This window comes from Bombina bombina, chromosome 2, assembly GCF_027579735.1.
Source record: "Bombina bombina isolate aBomBom1 chromosome 2, aBomBom1.pri, whole genome shotgun sequence".
In the NCBI taxonomy this organism is placed as follows: domain Eukaryota; kingdom Metazoa; phylum Chordata; class Amphibia; order Anura; family Bombinatoridae; genus Bombina; species Bombina bombina.
In genome coordinates, this window is record NC_069500.1 from 1,250,035,477 (window position 1) to 1,250,049,024 (window position 13,548).

Below are 13,548 nucleotides of genomic sequence, written 5' to 3' on the forward strand. Positions count from 1 at the left end.
CCTGTAAAATATTGCTTAGATTCTGGACCTGATTTTAAAACATCACTTCAAGTGTGGTGAGAAAGTGGACACCTGCACGGCAGTCTTGTAAGTTTCAACCTGTGGCATATTGTATACATTTAGGGTTGTATTGCCATTGAGTCCCAGTCCACACAGAAATAAGTGCTGACATACTTGTATGAAAGTAGGACTACAGGGGGTATGCCCAGAGGCTACCAGAAGATTCAGTAACCCCTAGTTTTTTCATGTTGTCAATCTCCTTTGAGTTTCTGTCCAGGGGTCAGAACATTGTGTTTGTTTGTTGGTCTGGCCAAGAGAGATTTCAACTCTTTCAAAATGACTAAGGCATGGACCTTTTGTTTTTGGTTTAAGTAGTCACTTGGTCAAATGAGGTCAACTTTTGAGTATCATAAAGCAAGTCAGGTAGGGCTTGGTCCTCTTGGACACTCTCTTGGGGAATACAGACTGCATTCACAGTAGCTTCTCAGTCAATATATTCTTAGAGTATATTTACATGGTAGATTGGCCAGATTCACCCACTTGTACCTAGAGCAACAACATAAGTGTGTTTTCTTATAGTTTTAGGACAATAGATCCAAGGCCTTTCCAGGCAACCTGAAGTTTGCCCTTTTTGACAGGCAAGAGGGTGAGACCCTTCTGCCCTTGCTGGGATTCTTGATAATGGGCCTTCCTCTTATACCAGACTTTTTCCTGGGTCTGGGCTGGGCAAGGTGGTTCCTTGCTAGTCCCATAAAGGTTTCCAGCTTTTTCCATAAAAAACTACAGGGGTTTTACCAGCCTCATCCAAACCTTCCCACTGTTCTCAAACTAAATCAAGGGCCCAGCGGACTTTTGTGGCACCTCCTTTTAGACAATTAAGAGGTGTGGCAGAAGTCGCCCCCTCAAAGGCCTGGATAATGCTTTTTAGTCTGAGGGTGATAGGGGGCTCTGCATATAGACCCTGCAGAGGCGTCACACTTCATGCTGCAGCAGCTCAGATACAAATTGGGTTCCTTGGTCTGTGTAGATCCTTTTAGTTACTTTCCTTAGTGTCACCTTAGTCTTAGTAAAGGATGAAAGAATAAGTATTAAAATAAGTATTAATAGAGAAACAAAGTAAATGTAAGGGACGAAAGGTGGAAATGAGATAAGAATAGGGAGAATGTAAAAGAATAGGGAAAGAGAAGAGCGTGTGAGTAGGGAGAGGATCCTGTATACAATGGTACCTTATATAGTAATTAATTCTCTCATACAACCCATTCCACACGCAGCTGCCAATTCCTCAGTCAGAAATGACATCCTTAGGCCAGTATGAGTAGGAACAAAGTCTCTTTCAGGTCTAGAGGAGATAAAATCAGGACTGAAGTACCTGATTGTGTATTCATGACAGCAACTGTTGAAAGGTTGAATGTTTTTCAGGGTTGCAAAAGTTCTTTGTGAATCCTGTGGTGACCACTCTTCTTTTGAAGCATTTTGTTTTAATATTTTGTTTGTTCAGCTTCCTTACTGGAATAACTTGTAATAAGTTTGATGTTGCAGACACATATCCATAATGTTGTCATATTAAAGGGATATAAAACCAAGAAATTTTCTTTTGTGATTCAGACAGAGCAAAGAATTTTGAAAAAAGATTTCAATTTACTTTATATTATCAAATTTGCTTCATTCCCAAAATCTTTTTAGGTAGACATCTGGAGAACTACATTTCAGGATATAGTGCTGCCATCTAGTTCTCATGCAAATAGATAACATTCTTGCAAAACTGCTGTCATATAGGGTCAGATTTAACAAAGTAAGGTGGACAGGGTGTACATCTTCTTCCCTGCCCGCCTGGCTTCGCGTCTAGCGAGCAGCAATATGCTGCCTGCATTTACCATTGCACACTGCGGCTAGTGGGCAACCCTGTCCTCTGCTCATGTGCAGCCAAGATGGAAAAAGTCTTGGGGGATTGATATATACACCACATAACAGGTGGCACATTTGGTTAAGAATGAGCAGTCTGCTTATGTGAATTGGCAGCTAGTGGCTCTCCCACCCATTGATAAATCTGGCTCATAGTGCTCAAGAAATGGGCTGGCTCTGAAGCATACATCCCTGCTTTTCAACCATACTCTTGATACCAAGAGAATAAACAAAAAATCATAATAGAAGTAAATAATAAAGTTTACATTTTTAGGTTTCCTATCCCTTTAATCTCAGAACGTCTATGAAAACAAAAGTCCTTGATCTATACTGTTGCATATGTTTTCATAAAATACAACCGTCTGATAGGATCTCTTGGGCAAATTCCACCCAGGAAAACATTGTGATTGATGCATAGGCTTGAGTCCCTTCTTAAATGTTTGGTAGGACAATAGCCTCAAAGTATTGGACTTCACTGATCTATGTTTGATTTAAGGAGCTCAGAAGTAGGATGAGAGGCTGTAAAAAGACTTTAATTAATAAACTTAACTGGAAGTTCATAAACCCCAGGCTGGCTTGGTGACTGAAACCACATGCAGACATGAGCATGTCAGACAGGCTCTGGTCAAAACCATTGGAAAAAACTTGGGGAAAGTCAAGATTTGCAAAATTTGTTGCCGACCTCTTTCTTGACCCTCACCAGTCAGCAGAAATATAAATAGCCGTACAAAAAACAAAATATAAATCAGGCAAGAGTTTGGTGGCAAAAAATCAGATCAGAGGTCATGTGCAGAAAAAGGCTGTAGTAAAGTATAGTACTTAAATGCCAGAATACTAAGCCTGGGACTTAGAAGCCTTTTAAAGAGGAATATATACTGATTAGGTTTGTGCATACAACAAGTAAATCAGGAGGCTGATAATCAACATGATTTTCTTCTACAGCCAAAGCTCCCAAGTGGCTCACAGCCAGAATACCTGACTGTGAATCAAGAGACAGGTTTAGTTACCCATAATTCACATTTATCCAGAGCATGTTCCTGGCATAAGGTAATGAGTAGTCAACCATATGAGGATGTACTGTTGGAACAGCTACACGCGGGAAAGGTTCCTCAATAATGGATAGTAGTTGCAGGGGGCTCTCATTGAATCACTATGCCAACCCATTCTCTAGCAAGTATCACAGGACCAACAATAGCTTTGGATATCCTGGAACAGTCCAGGCCAGAAAAAGGCTTTGGTCAGTTGGTGTTTGGGATGGCTGATCCCTAGGTGACTAGCCAATTGAATTTCATGAACAACTCACATCTATATCTCTTTCCGTATTTCCCAGTACAGTAACCCCTCATCACATAATATACTTTCATCAGGTTGATTAGGTGCATGGCCAGTTACCTGAAAATGGTAGGAAGCTGAGGTCAAGTCTGTGTTCTTATGTTTCTTAAAAGCATTATGACTATCCCAAGGGGTGGGTAATAGCATAGTTTGGGTACTGCATGCCCACTTCAGTGTTGTCGCTGTCCTCCGGGTAATCCCATCTGCCTTATTCTGTGGTAGAGACTTAGGCACTTCATCTCCAGGTGGTCACAGGGGCAACAACATAAATCTCCATCTGGCCTAGGTCATTTCCAAAGAAAACGTCTGCCAGTAATCCTTCCATGATTTCCACTTTCGGGTAGCCTTTTCATGTACCTCTGTCTATGTAGACATGGGAAAGAGGAATACAGAAATGTTGGCTACCACAACCTGCACACCGCTTCAACCTTTTGCGTTTGTCAGTTAGTGCTATAAGTTTATTGTATATGTACGTTGGTCTTTCTCCTCCACGCTACCAAGCTGTGTCAGGTTAGTGCACATTGTGCCTTTCCCGACGTGTTATTTAATGGATACATAGACCTTATCTGGTGGTGGGGGTAAGATTTCCAATACTGTCAAGAGCTGCTTATTTTTGAAGGTGTATTTATTGAAAGGTTCTCTGCTTATGTATTTACCTGCCTATATTTCTATTTAGGATTTTTGTGTTTAAATCCGTGTTATTTGCATACCACATTAATTTATTTTCTGTGGTTTTCAGTCTTGGTATGTTTTTTTCATAATGGAGCATACTGGTTCTTTCCCCACTACTTTAAATATTGGTTCATTAGAAACGATGTCCCAGAGGTTTTTCTGGTTCCTGATGCTATTGCTGAAATAATTTCTAAACAGTGGTCTACGCCTGGTGTCCCAGTTAATTTAGCTTTGAAATTTAAGATGGTGTTTCCTTTACCTGCTTTTAACTTAGCACTTTGGGAAACTATCCCTAAAGTAGATGGGGCAATTTCTTCTTTGGCTAAAAGTACTACTATTCCTCTTCCTTTTTTAAAGACCCTATGTATAAAAAGTTAGCTTTGTGTTTTAAAAATCATGGTTAGTTGACATGATTTCTAAGTCTAGGCTTTTGTCCCTCTCTTTTCAAGGCTTATTCTTGTTTGGGCCTGGTCTGTATGCTATTATTTCTACTGTGACTGGTGGCAAATGAGCTTTTCTCCTTTAGGAGAAGAAGTCTAAGGGTAAGATCAGGGTTTCTAACCATTTTCGTTCCTTCCATCAATCTAGGAACCAAAAGTGCTCCTCTTCCCCTCAGAAACAGGGCTCTTCCAGATGTTCCTGAAATTCTAATTAGAAAAAGTCAAAACAGTCTAAGAAACCTGTCTCCTCTACTAGGTCAGCATGAAGGCCCCCAATCTAGATCTTCTGGTGGGTGCAGATTATGTCTTTTTTCAGGGAGCTTGGTTTTAATCTGTTCAAGATCCATGGGTTCTGAATAAAGTTTCCCAGGATTACGGAATTGGTTTCAAATTAAGGGCTCCGAGGGTAAGCTTTCTTCTGCCTCATGTTCCGAAGAATCTTGTAAATGGAAGAGCCTTTTTCAGTTTATTTTAGATCTGGAGTCTATGAAACTAATAGTCCCAGTTCCAGAGTTGGAACAGGGTCAGGTTTTTTTTTGCTTCAACCTCTTCATTATTCCCAAGAAGGAGGGGACGCACAGACCTGTTCTAGAATTAAAACTTTTTAAACAAGTTTCTCAGGGTTCCTACTTTCACTATGGAGACAATTTGGACTATTCTGCCTCAACAGTGGCAGTTTATGTTCAACATAGATTTAAAGATGCTTATCTTCATATCTGTATTCAGAGGTGAGCAATTGGGAAGCAGATTTTCTCAGCGGCTAATCTCTTCATCCAGGAGAGTGGTCTCTTCACCTGGAAATTTTCAATCAGATCTAGGAGGTCTTCCAGAAATATATCTGGTGGCTTCTCGGTTAAACAACAAGCTTCCCAGATACTTTGCAAGGTCCAGGGATCCTCAGGCAGAGTTTATGGATGCTCTAGTAGCTCCTTTGTTGTTTTGTTTAGATTACATCTTTCCGTCTCTTGTTCTGTTACCAAGAGTGATAGCCAGGATCAAGCAGGAAGTGTCATAAGTAATTCTGTTTTCTCCCGCTTGGCATTGTAGAACTTGGTTTGTGGATCCAGTGTAGATGTCCAGTTGTCCTCCCTGGTATCTTCCTCTGAGCCATGACCTTTCTCTCTCAAGGTTTCTAAGCATTCAATCTCCAAGCCATCAGGTTTAGTTTTAAGACAGAGAGGTTTTGTTTGTGATTCTGTTATTGAGACTTTAATTCAGGTTATTAAACCTGTCACAAGGAAGATTTATAACAGGGTTTGGAAGGCCTTTATTTCTTGGTGTGAGAAACATGGTTTTAGCTGGAACTCTTTTAGAATTCCTATAATTCTTCAGTCTCTTCGGAATGGGTTGGATAAAGACTTATTCATCAGCTCTTTAAAGTGCTAGATTTCTGCCTTTTCAGTCTTGCTAAGCATCCTGATATTCATAGTATTTTCAGGCTTCAAGGATTAAGCCAATTTCTCTTACGTGGAACCTTAATTTAGTTTCAAAAGTTTTGCAGGTCCCTACTTTTGAACCTAATAATACGTTAGATATTCAGTTTTTGCCCTGAAAGATTCTATTTCTTTTGACTATTTCTTCTGCCAGAAGAGTTTCTGAATTATCTACTCCTTCCTGTGAACCCTCCATGGCCTATACTTATCAAAGCGTCAAATATGTTGCATTCGCGGGCGTCAATAAGTTCGCCAAACTTCACGAAACATCGCGGCTGCAAATCTCAATATGATCTTAAACTGTATTAAAAAAAACTTCAAAAACATGCGCGTCAAGTACGGCGCGATTAGCATCGTACTGGATAGTGTATTTTTGATAAATTTGAGTATTTGATGTCGCGAATTCCCCTGCTTATCTAATTTTTCAACTTTTATTTATATCATATGAAGACTTTTTTTACTCTAATTATTGCAACTCTATTCCTAACATCTGCACATATCTTAGTTAATATACTCATTGATATATATATATATATATATATATATATATATATATATATATATATATATATATATATATACAGTATCTCTCAAAAGTGAGTACACCCCCCACATTTTGTAAATATTTTATTATATCTTTTCATGTGACAACATTTAAGAAATTACACTTTTCTACAAGGTAAAGTGGTGAGTGTACAGACTGTATAACAGTGTAAATGTTATGTCCCCTCAATATCCCTAAAACCCTAAGGGGAAATGTCCAAATTGGGCCCAAATTCTCAATATTTTTGGTGTCCACCATTATTTTTCAGCACTGCCTTAACCCTCTTGGTAATGGAGTTTACCAGAGCTTCACAGGTTGCCACTGGAGTCCTCTTCCACTCCTCCATGACGACATCACAGAGCTGGTGGATGTTAGCGCCCTTGATGCAGCTCAGTTTCAGGTTCTTGGCAATCTTCTTATAGCCTAGGCCATCTTTATGTAGGGCAAAATGTTATTTTGAAGGGACAGCAAATTTACACTGTTATACAGGCTATATAATCACTACTTTACATTTCAGCAAAGTGTCATTTCTTCAGTGTTGACACATGAAAAGATATAATAAAATATTTACAAAAATGTCAGGAGTGTTCTCACTTTTGTGAGATACTGTGTATGTATATATATATATATTGATCTAGATTTTTAAAAATATAGATATTATCATCAATATAATTTTATATATAAAGCTATATATACATGTATATAATACTATATTTTCTTACTTTTTTATAACATTTAAATGATTGTTTAATAGTTATGCTTTCAACTATTTAATACTTCATATTTTGCATGTTATTTTTTGGTGCGTCATGTTTGTCGACAGTAGAAGATTCAACTTAACAAAAATATGAAAATATAATAAAATTAATAAATCACACTTAAATCTCCGAATGAGCAACCTTATGGCCGTATTGCTCTCCGGCTCTCTGCGTCTAAGGTCGCTGAACCGTCTGAGACACTGTCGGCGCGTCCTGGGTATCCTGGACACGTGTCTCATCCTGCGCATCATTTCATAAATAATTTCATCCCTTCATTCGTGCCTTATACCTCGTACACCGCCAATTCTCCTAGGAAAAAATCTGTTCGTACCATAAACAAGTACAACCAACTCTCCATCAGTGAAGATTGGTGGCCGCGACATACTTCTAAACACACAAAAACTCAATAAGACAGTGATAAAAAAATTTTTTAGGCGACAATAAAAATACAAAGTATACAGCTGTCTCATTGGTTCTTGAAAATATCAATTTTACTTTCGCTTATTAATTGGAGGGAAATATCAAAAATGTTGTATGCAACAGCGAATCACTAAAGATGATAAGCGTCATCAAAATCATAATTCTAACTGTGTCACAAATAAAACAGTTTTTTAAAATATAGAAAACTATTATATCTGCGTCACAAACCAAAACTGAAATAAAACGAATTGAAAAACAAAGAGGGCCCCATAGGCCTGTTGACTTCAAAAATCACAAAAAGTATATTATAAAATATATGTATAATGTTATTAATATTGAACCAAAAAAAAAAAAGTAAAAAAACACATACCTGTGTTGTGTACAAATCCAGGATCATCAAATGAATTCATTGAATATAAAAATGGCGTCATGAATGGCGCACAAAGTATAGGGACTTATATAAACTTTTTGATGATTGCTGATTGATTACATTGCTTCCAATAGCATACTGATTGGCTGATTTAAATGATCACCTGATTCATCAATTCCCAATAAATATCAATAGATAATTCAATTGAATGTGGATTGTTCAGGAGCTAGAATTGTCTGTTGACCATTACTTTTGAGCTTTGGATTTCACAGAGATATATTTATTTGTATTACAATGGCATCTGCAGGGTCTGGAAAAACCAAATCAGGCCATAACATCCAATTTAATTTCCAGCAGAACCAGGTTCTAGTTACTCTGGTGCTGCAGCATTATGATTTATTATTTGGGGCTAAAGCACAAAAGACAACTACCTCAAGAAAAAAATAGATATGGAGATCAATTTCAGAAAATGTTTCTGCTGAGGGGAACAATAGGAACAGTGGAGAATTGCATAAAAAAGATTTTCTGATATAAAGTGAATTTTGAAAGCAAAGGTGGCCAGAGAAAAAAAGGCAGCACGTGAAACAGGCGGTGGCAAGCCATATGTTGCAGAACTCTCAACATATGAAAATATGCTAATGGAGTTGTTGGGAGAAAATCTGCTTCAGGGATTTGATGATTTAGACCACGACACTGACGCCTTAGCCTTAGCAGGTAAAGTTCTATATTTTACTCCTCCTCCTCCTCCCCCTCCCCCTCTTTAATTAATTTTGATTATAATATTAGTTTATATTTACATTAGGTACCAAACGGTGTCATCAGCTGTCGGAGGAGCTAACAATTGTTGTTAGGCAGATACAAGAGACTTTATATGATGAATCACAAGATCTTATTGGTAGCCTACTTAATGATGATACACAGATAGAAAGCTATCTGGAAGATTCAGCTGCTGCCACCACTGACCCTGCCACACCTGCTGCCGCCACCACTGACCCTGCCACACCTGCTGCCGCACTTGCTGCCGCCCCTTGACCTGCCGCCCCTGGCCATGATGATGATGGAGCAATACAGGAAATGGTAAATCTGGGGAGGCAGTATAGTGACAATCAACAGGAGTTGATTAGGACATTGGGGGTATATATTCAGCAACAGGGGCGTCAGGTGGAGATGGCAATGGAATTGCAAAGGGAGAGGATAGCAATAGATCTGCACAGGGTAGCCATAGAGGAAAGGGAGTTGGATCGAAGGGAGAGGACTGATGAGGATAACAGAAATTTCAATAGAAATGTATTTCTATTGATGCAGGGTACCCTTTCAGAATTAATTTCTTCAAGAAGGGAAAGATCACCTCCACAACCTCCCACGGCCTGTAAGCGGTCTAGAGATTAATTTTTTGTTTGTTTATTTTATTTGGTTTGTATTATGCATGAAGAAATGCTTATTATAATTTAATAAAAAATATATTTGGATGATTATTTATCTTTATTGGATTTTATTTGAATAAATGAAGTTTTTAAGTACTATGCATTGGTCATATATAATATAATATATGTAATATTATAATTTATTAAAGGGACAATGTACACCTAAGTATTTTATAGTTTACAAAATAAATAACATTATTACACATTGACCTGTTATGCATAACCAACACAACTATATTAAATGGACATAAATACAATAAAAATTAATTTTGATGTTATAAAATAGCATGTTATTTCCAAAGGTTTTAGAAACAACTTTAATTGTATAATTTTAGTCATAAGGGGTTAAACTTCTTAATACGTCATTTAGTTTCCAAGCATATCCCATACCCTCCCCCCCCCCTTTTCCCCCAAGAAAGACACAACAACTGAGTTGGGAAAAGACCGGTCACGGTCATGTTTATTAAAACGTAAAACTTTATGAAACTATTCTATAGTTTCATAGGCAACTTTAAAACCTGAACTTTGTAAAAGTTCCATAACTCTTGGCGGCATATATCCCTAACTAACTATCCCCTACCAACAGCCGGTCAAAGCCCCATACGGTACCTACAGCGTAGCACGGATTGCTGACACTCATTTGCATGGAATGGATGTAATATTTGAGCTCTTCGGCCGTACTTTGAGGAGGGGAACCCCTAGGCCGGCACCTAGCGGGCCTCACCCCTCCCCATTCCCCTAGGCCGTCACTCATCATTCGGACTGCTCGCTCCAGGGCTATGACCGACCGCCAGCTGGGGCACCCCCAACAGCCCAGAAGGGCGACCCCCACCAGCTTGTCATACAACCTGCCGGTAAAGGGTGATGGACTAAATTACAACCTGGGCTTACAGAGCTAATTCAACTAAACCAACCCAGGCCAGGGGAAGGGCCCTGCTCTCTGCCACCAGTACTCACCTGCCGCCAACCACTACTTCAACAGGGACGGGTGGGCGGGGAAAATCCTCTCGAAGTCTGGAAGCAGGAAAAGAGGCCGAGATCACTGCAGCATGGACCTATAAAGGTAAGCACACTCTCCGCCCCTCATATTGCAACAAAGTAACACATTTCCCCTGCAAACTCCAGACTTCTAAATTGTTAACCCTTAGTTTTGTTACAGTCCCATTAGAGGGCCCTCCACTGTCATAAGGGGTTAAACTTCTTAATACGTCATTTAGTTTCCAAGCATATCCCATACCCTCCCCCCCCCCTTTTCCCCCAAGAAAGACACAACTGAGTTGGGAAAAGACCGGTCACGGTCACGTTTATTAAAACGTAAAACTTTATGAAACTATTCTATAGTTTCATAGGCAACTTTAAAACCTGAACTTTGTAAAAGTTCCATAACTCTTGGCGGCATATATCCCTAACTAACTATCCCCTACCAACAGCCGGTCAAAGCCCCATACGGTACCTACAGCGTAGCACGGATTGCTGACGCTCATTTGCATGGAATGGATGTAATATTTGAGCTCTTCGGCCATACTTTGAGGAGGGGAACCCCTAGGCCGGCACCTAGCGGGCGTCACCCTTCCCCATTCCCCTAGGCCGTCACTCATCATTCGGACTGCTCGCTCCAGGGCTATGACCGACCGCCACAAGAGAACGAACACTGTTGCCGCCAACCCAACTGACATAACAGACTCCCCAACCACAAGATTGTTAAACAAACTTGCATTAACCTAACAAATTTATTTATTTATTTTTTAAATTTTATATTTGAGCCAACAATGCTCTCCTAATGTCTGCTAAGAATATATCCAGCCCTTCGTCCGTCAAATGCACTTCATCTGGGCGATATAGTTCCTTCCTGTCAGCCGTAATGCTCTCATGCCCGATCACAAATCCTGACACTGCCATGACCGCTCTTCCCAACTCTCTGTTCACTTTTTTCCTGACATTATAGGCCGCTCTTTGCGACACCATAAATCTCCACTGCAGTCGTGCGACCACAAATGACCACCCCACTTTGACGCCCTGCAGCCAAGCACACATCCAATTCACATCGGAAACCATACGTCTGATCAGGTCTAAGGCAGGTACAGAGCCCAGGTCATTCCCCCCTACATGCAGAACCACTATTTTTGGCAAACCCCACCTCCTGTAGGCATCCTGCAAAAGGGAGGGTAGGTCGTTCCAAGATAAACCTCGACGGCCGAGCCAGCGAACACTGGCCCTCGATGCCGCAAAGCCCAACTGCTGGCCTCCTGGTGAGCGTAGAGCCCTGATAGCCGCCCAATGCACAAATGAGTGCCCCACAGTACAAATGCGCACAGGTGCCTTTCCCTTACCTAAAACAACAGCATGTGGACACTCAGCACAGGAAAACACAGAACTATATCGAACTCAATGCACACAACCCCAATAGACCATTGCCCCCCGGCCCCTTCCTTTCCATCAAACTAACCAAACCTACTTAGGAGCCTTCAACGGCCTTACGTACAGTTTGTACCTATTTGATCTCCAACGCCCCAAACGCTTAACCTCTTCAACTTGTGCCCCTTTTGATACCGAGCTTGTCGCTTCCCCAATCCTAAAGGAATGTGACGCGATCCTGGCTGGATCTAAACCGCACGCGGCAGCTGCCGCAGCAAGCACTTTTCGAAACTGATAGATTGACAAAGCGGACGAATCTTCGTGCACCAGAAACAGCGCTGTCCCCTACGGTCCCACCTTCATGTAGTTCCCTACATTAACTACCGGGCAACATTCCGGTATGTCACAGCTTTTCAAAGGAAGCCAGACCCCTCTGGCTGCCTGATCCGTCTTTGATCGCGGAATGAACAGCAACAAGCTTCCTTCCGCCCATCTCACATGTTCTACTCGAACACCTCCCGTTCCATTAACTCTCGCCGAAGATACTAGCTCGCTTACTCTTAACGCACCCGCAAAAGCCAGCGCAAACGCTGCCCTAAACAGTAACACCTCATAGGTGCCTGTGCAAACGCCCTCGAGTGCACCTACCAGTAGCCTCAAACACTGAGGCGTGATAGGTTCCCTTTTATCCATCGTCTTGGGCTCAGACCTTCCCCATCCTTTCAACACCTGCCTCACCAAAAAGGAGTTGGAGAACTCCGGTAATGTCAAGGTTTTACTAAAAAATGCCACTGCCGCAAAGCGGCTTTGTGCCGCTGGTCGGGACAACCCTCTTTCCTTCAAGCAACCCAGCCATTCCAACACATGTACCTGATTGGCCTGATGTGGCCCAAATCCCTTCACTGTGCAGAATGACACCCAAGCCTTCCAATGATTCTCATATGCCGACCAGGTCTTTGGTGCTAAGGACACCTTCAGTAACTGAATGATTGATGTCCACTTGTCCCTAGCTGCCAGAGAAGCAATGGGCAAATTAGATCCTGGGTTGTCGCCCTCGGCGCCAGCCTTTCTAAACTCCTCCCACTTGAATCTAGACAATGCGTCAGCCAAGCTATTGTTTACCCCAGGCACATGGTGTGCCGTAAAAACCACGTTAAGCCGCAAACAACGTAGCACAAGGTACCTCAGGTACCTAACCACCACAGGCGAAGCAGCAGACAACCTGTTGATAGCGTACACAACGCTCATGTTGTCAGTCCAAAACACTACCTCCCTGTTTGCTAGCTTGTTCCCCCACAGTTCCACAGCCACAACGATTGGAAATAATTCCAATAAAGTCATGTTTTTTGTGAGTCCATTCTCAACCCACGAAATAGGCCACGCATCCGCGCTCCATTCCCCATCCAGGTACGCCCCGTAACCAAAGCCCCCCGCTGCGTCTGTAAAGAGGTGCAGCGCGAGGTTCGACAATGGTTCTCTTCTCCATAAGCAGACTCCATTGAAATGAGAAAGGAACTCCTCCCAAACTTTGAGATCGTCCCTCATCTCACTAGTTACTTTAAACCTATTTGCTTTTGCCCCATGTCCACTTAACTGCTCCTCCAATTTTCTATTGAAGACGCGGCCCATAGGGATCTCCCTTCCGGCAAAGTTAAGCAGACCTAATAGCGATTGCAATTGCTTCAAAGTAATGCTAAATGAGCTGGCAACTGTCCTGACTATTGCCAGCAACTTGACAACTTTGTCCTGTGGAAGCCGACATTCAGCTGCCACGGTGTCGATCTCAATTCGCAAAAAAGTTAAGCATGTACATTGGCCTTGAGTTTTGTCCTCGGCAAGCGGGACACCAAATTCTGAAGTCACCGCTCGCATAACCCTCATGAGGTGCTCGCACTCCC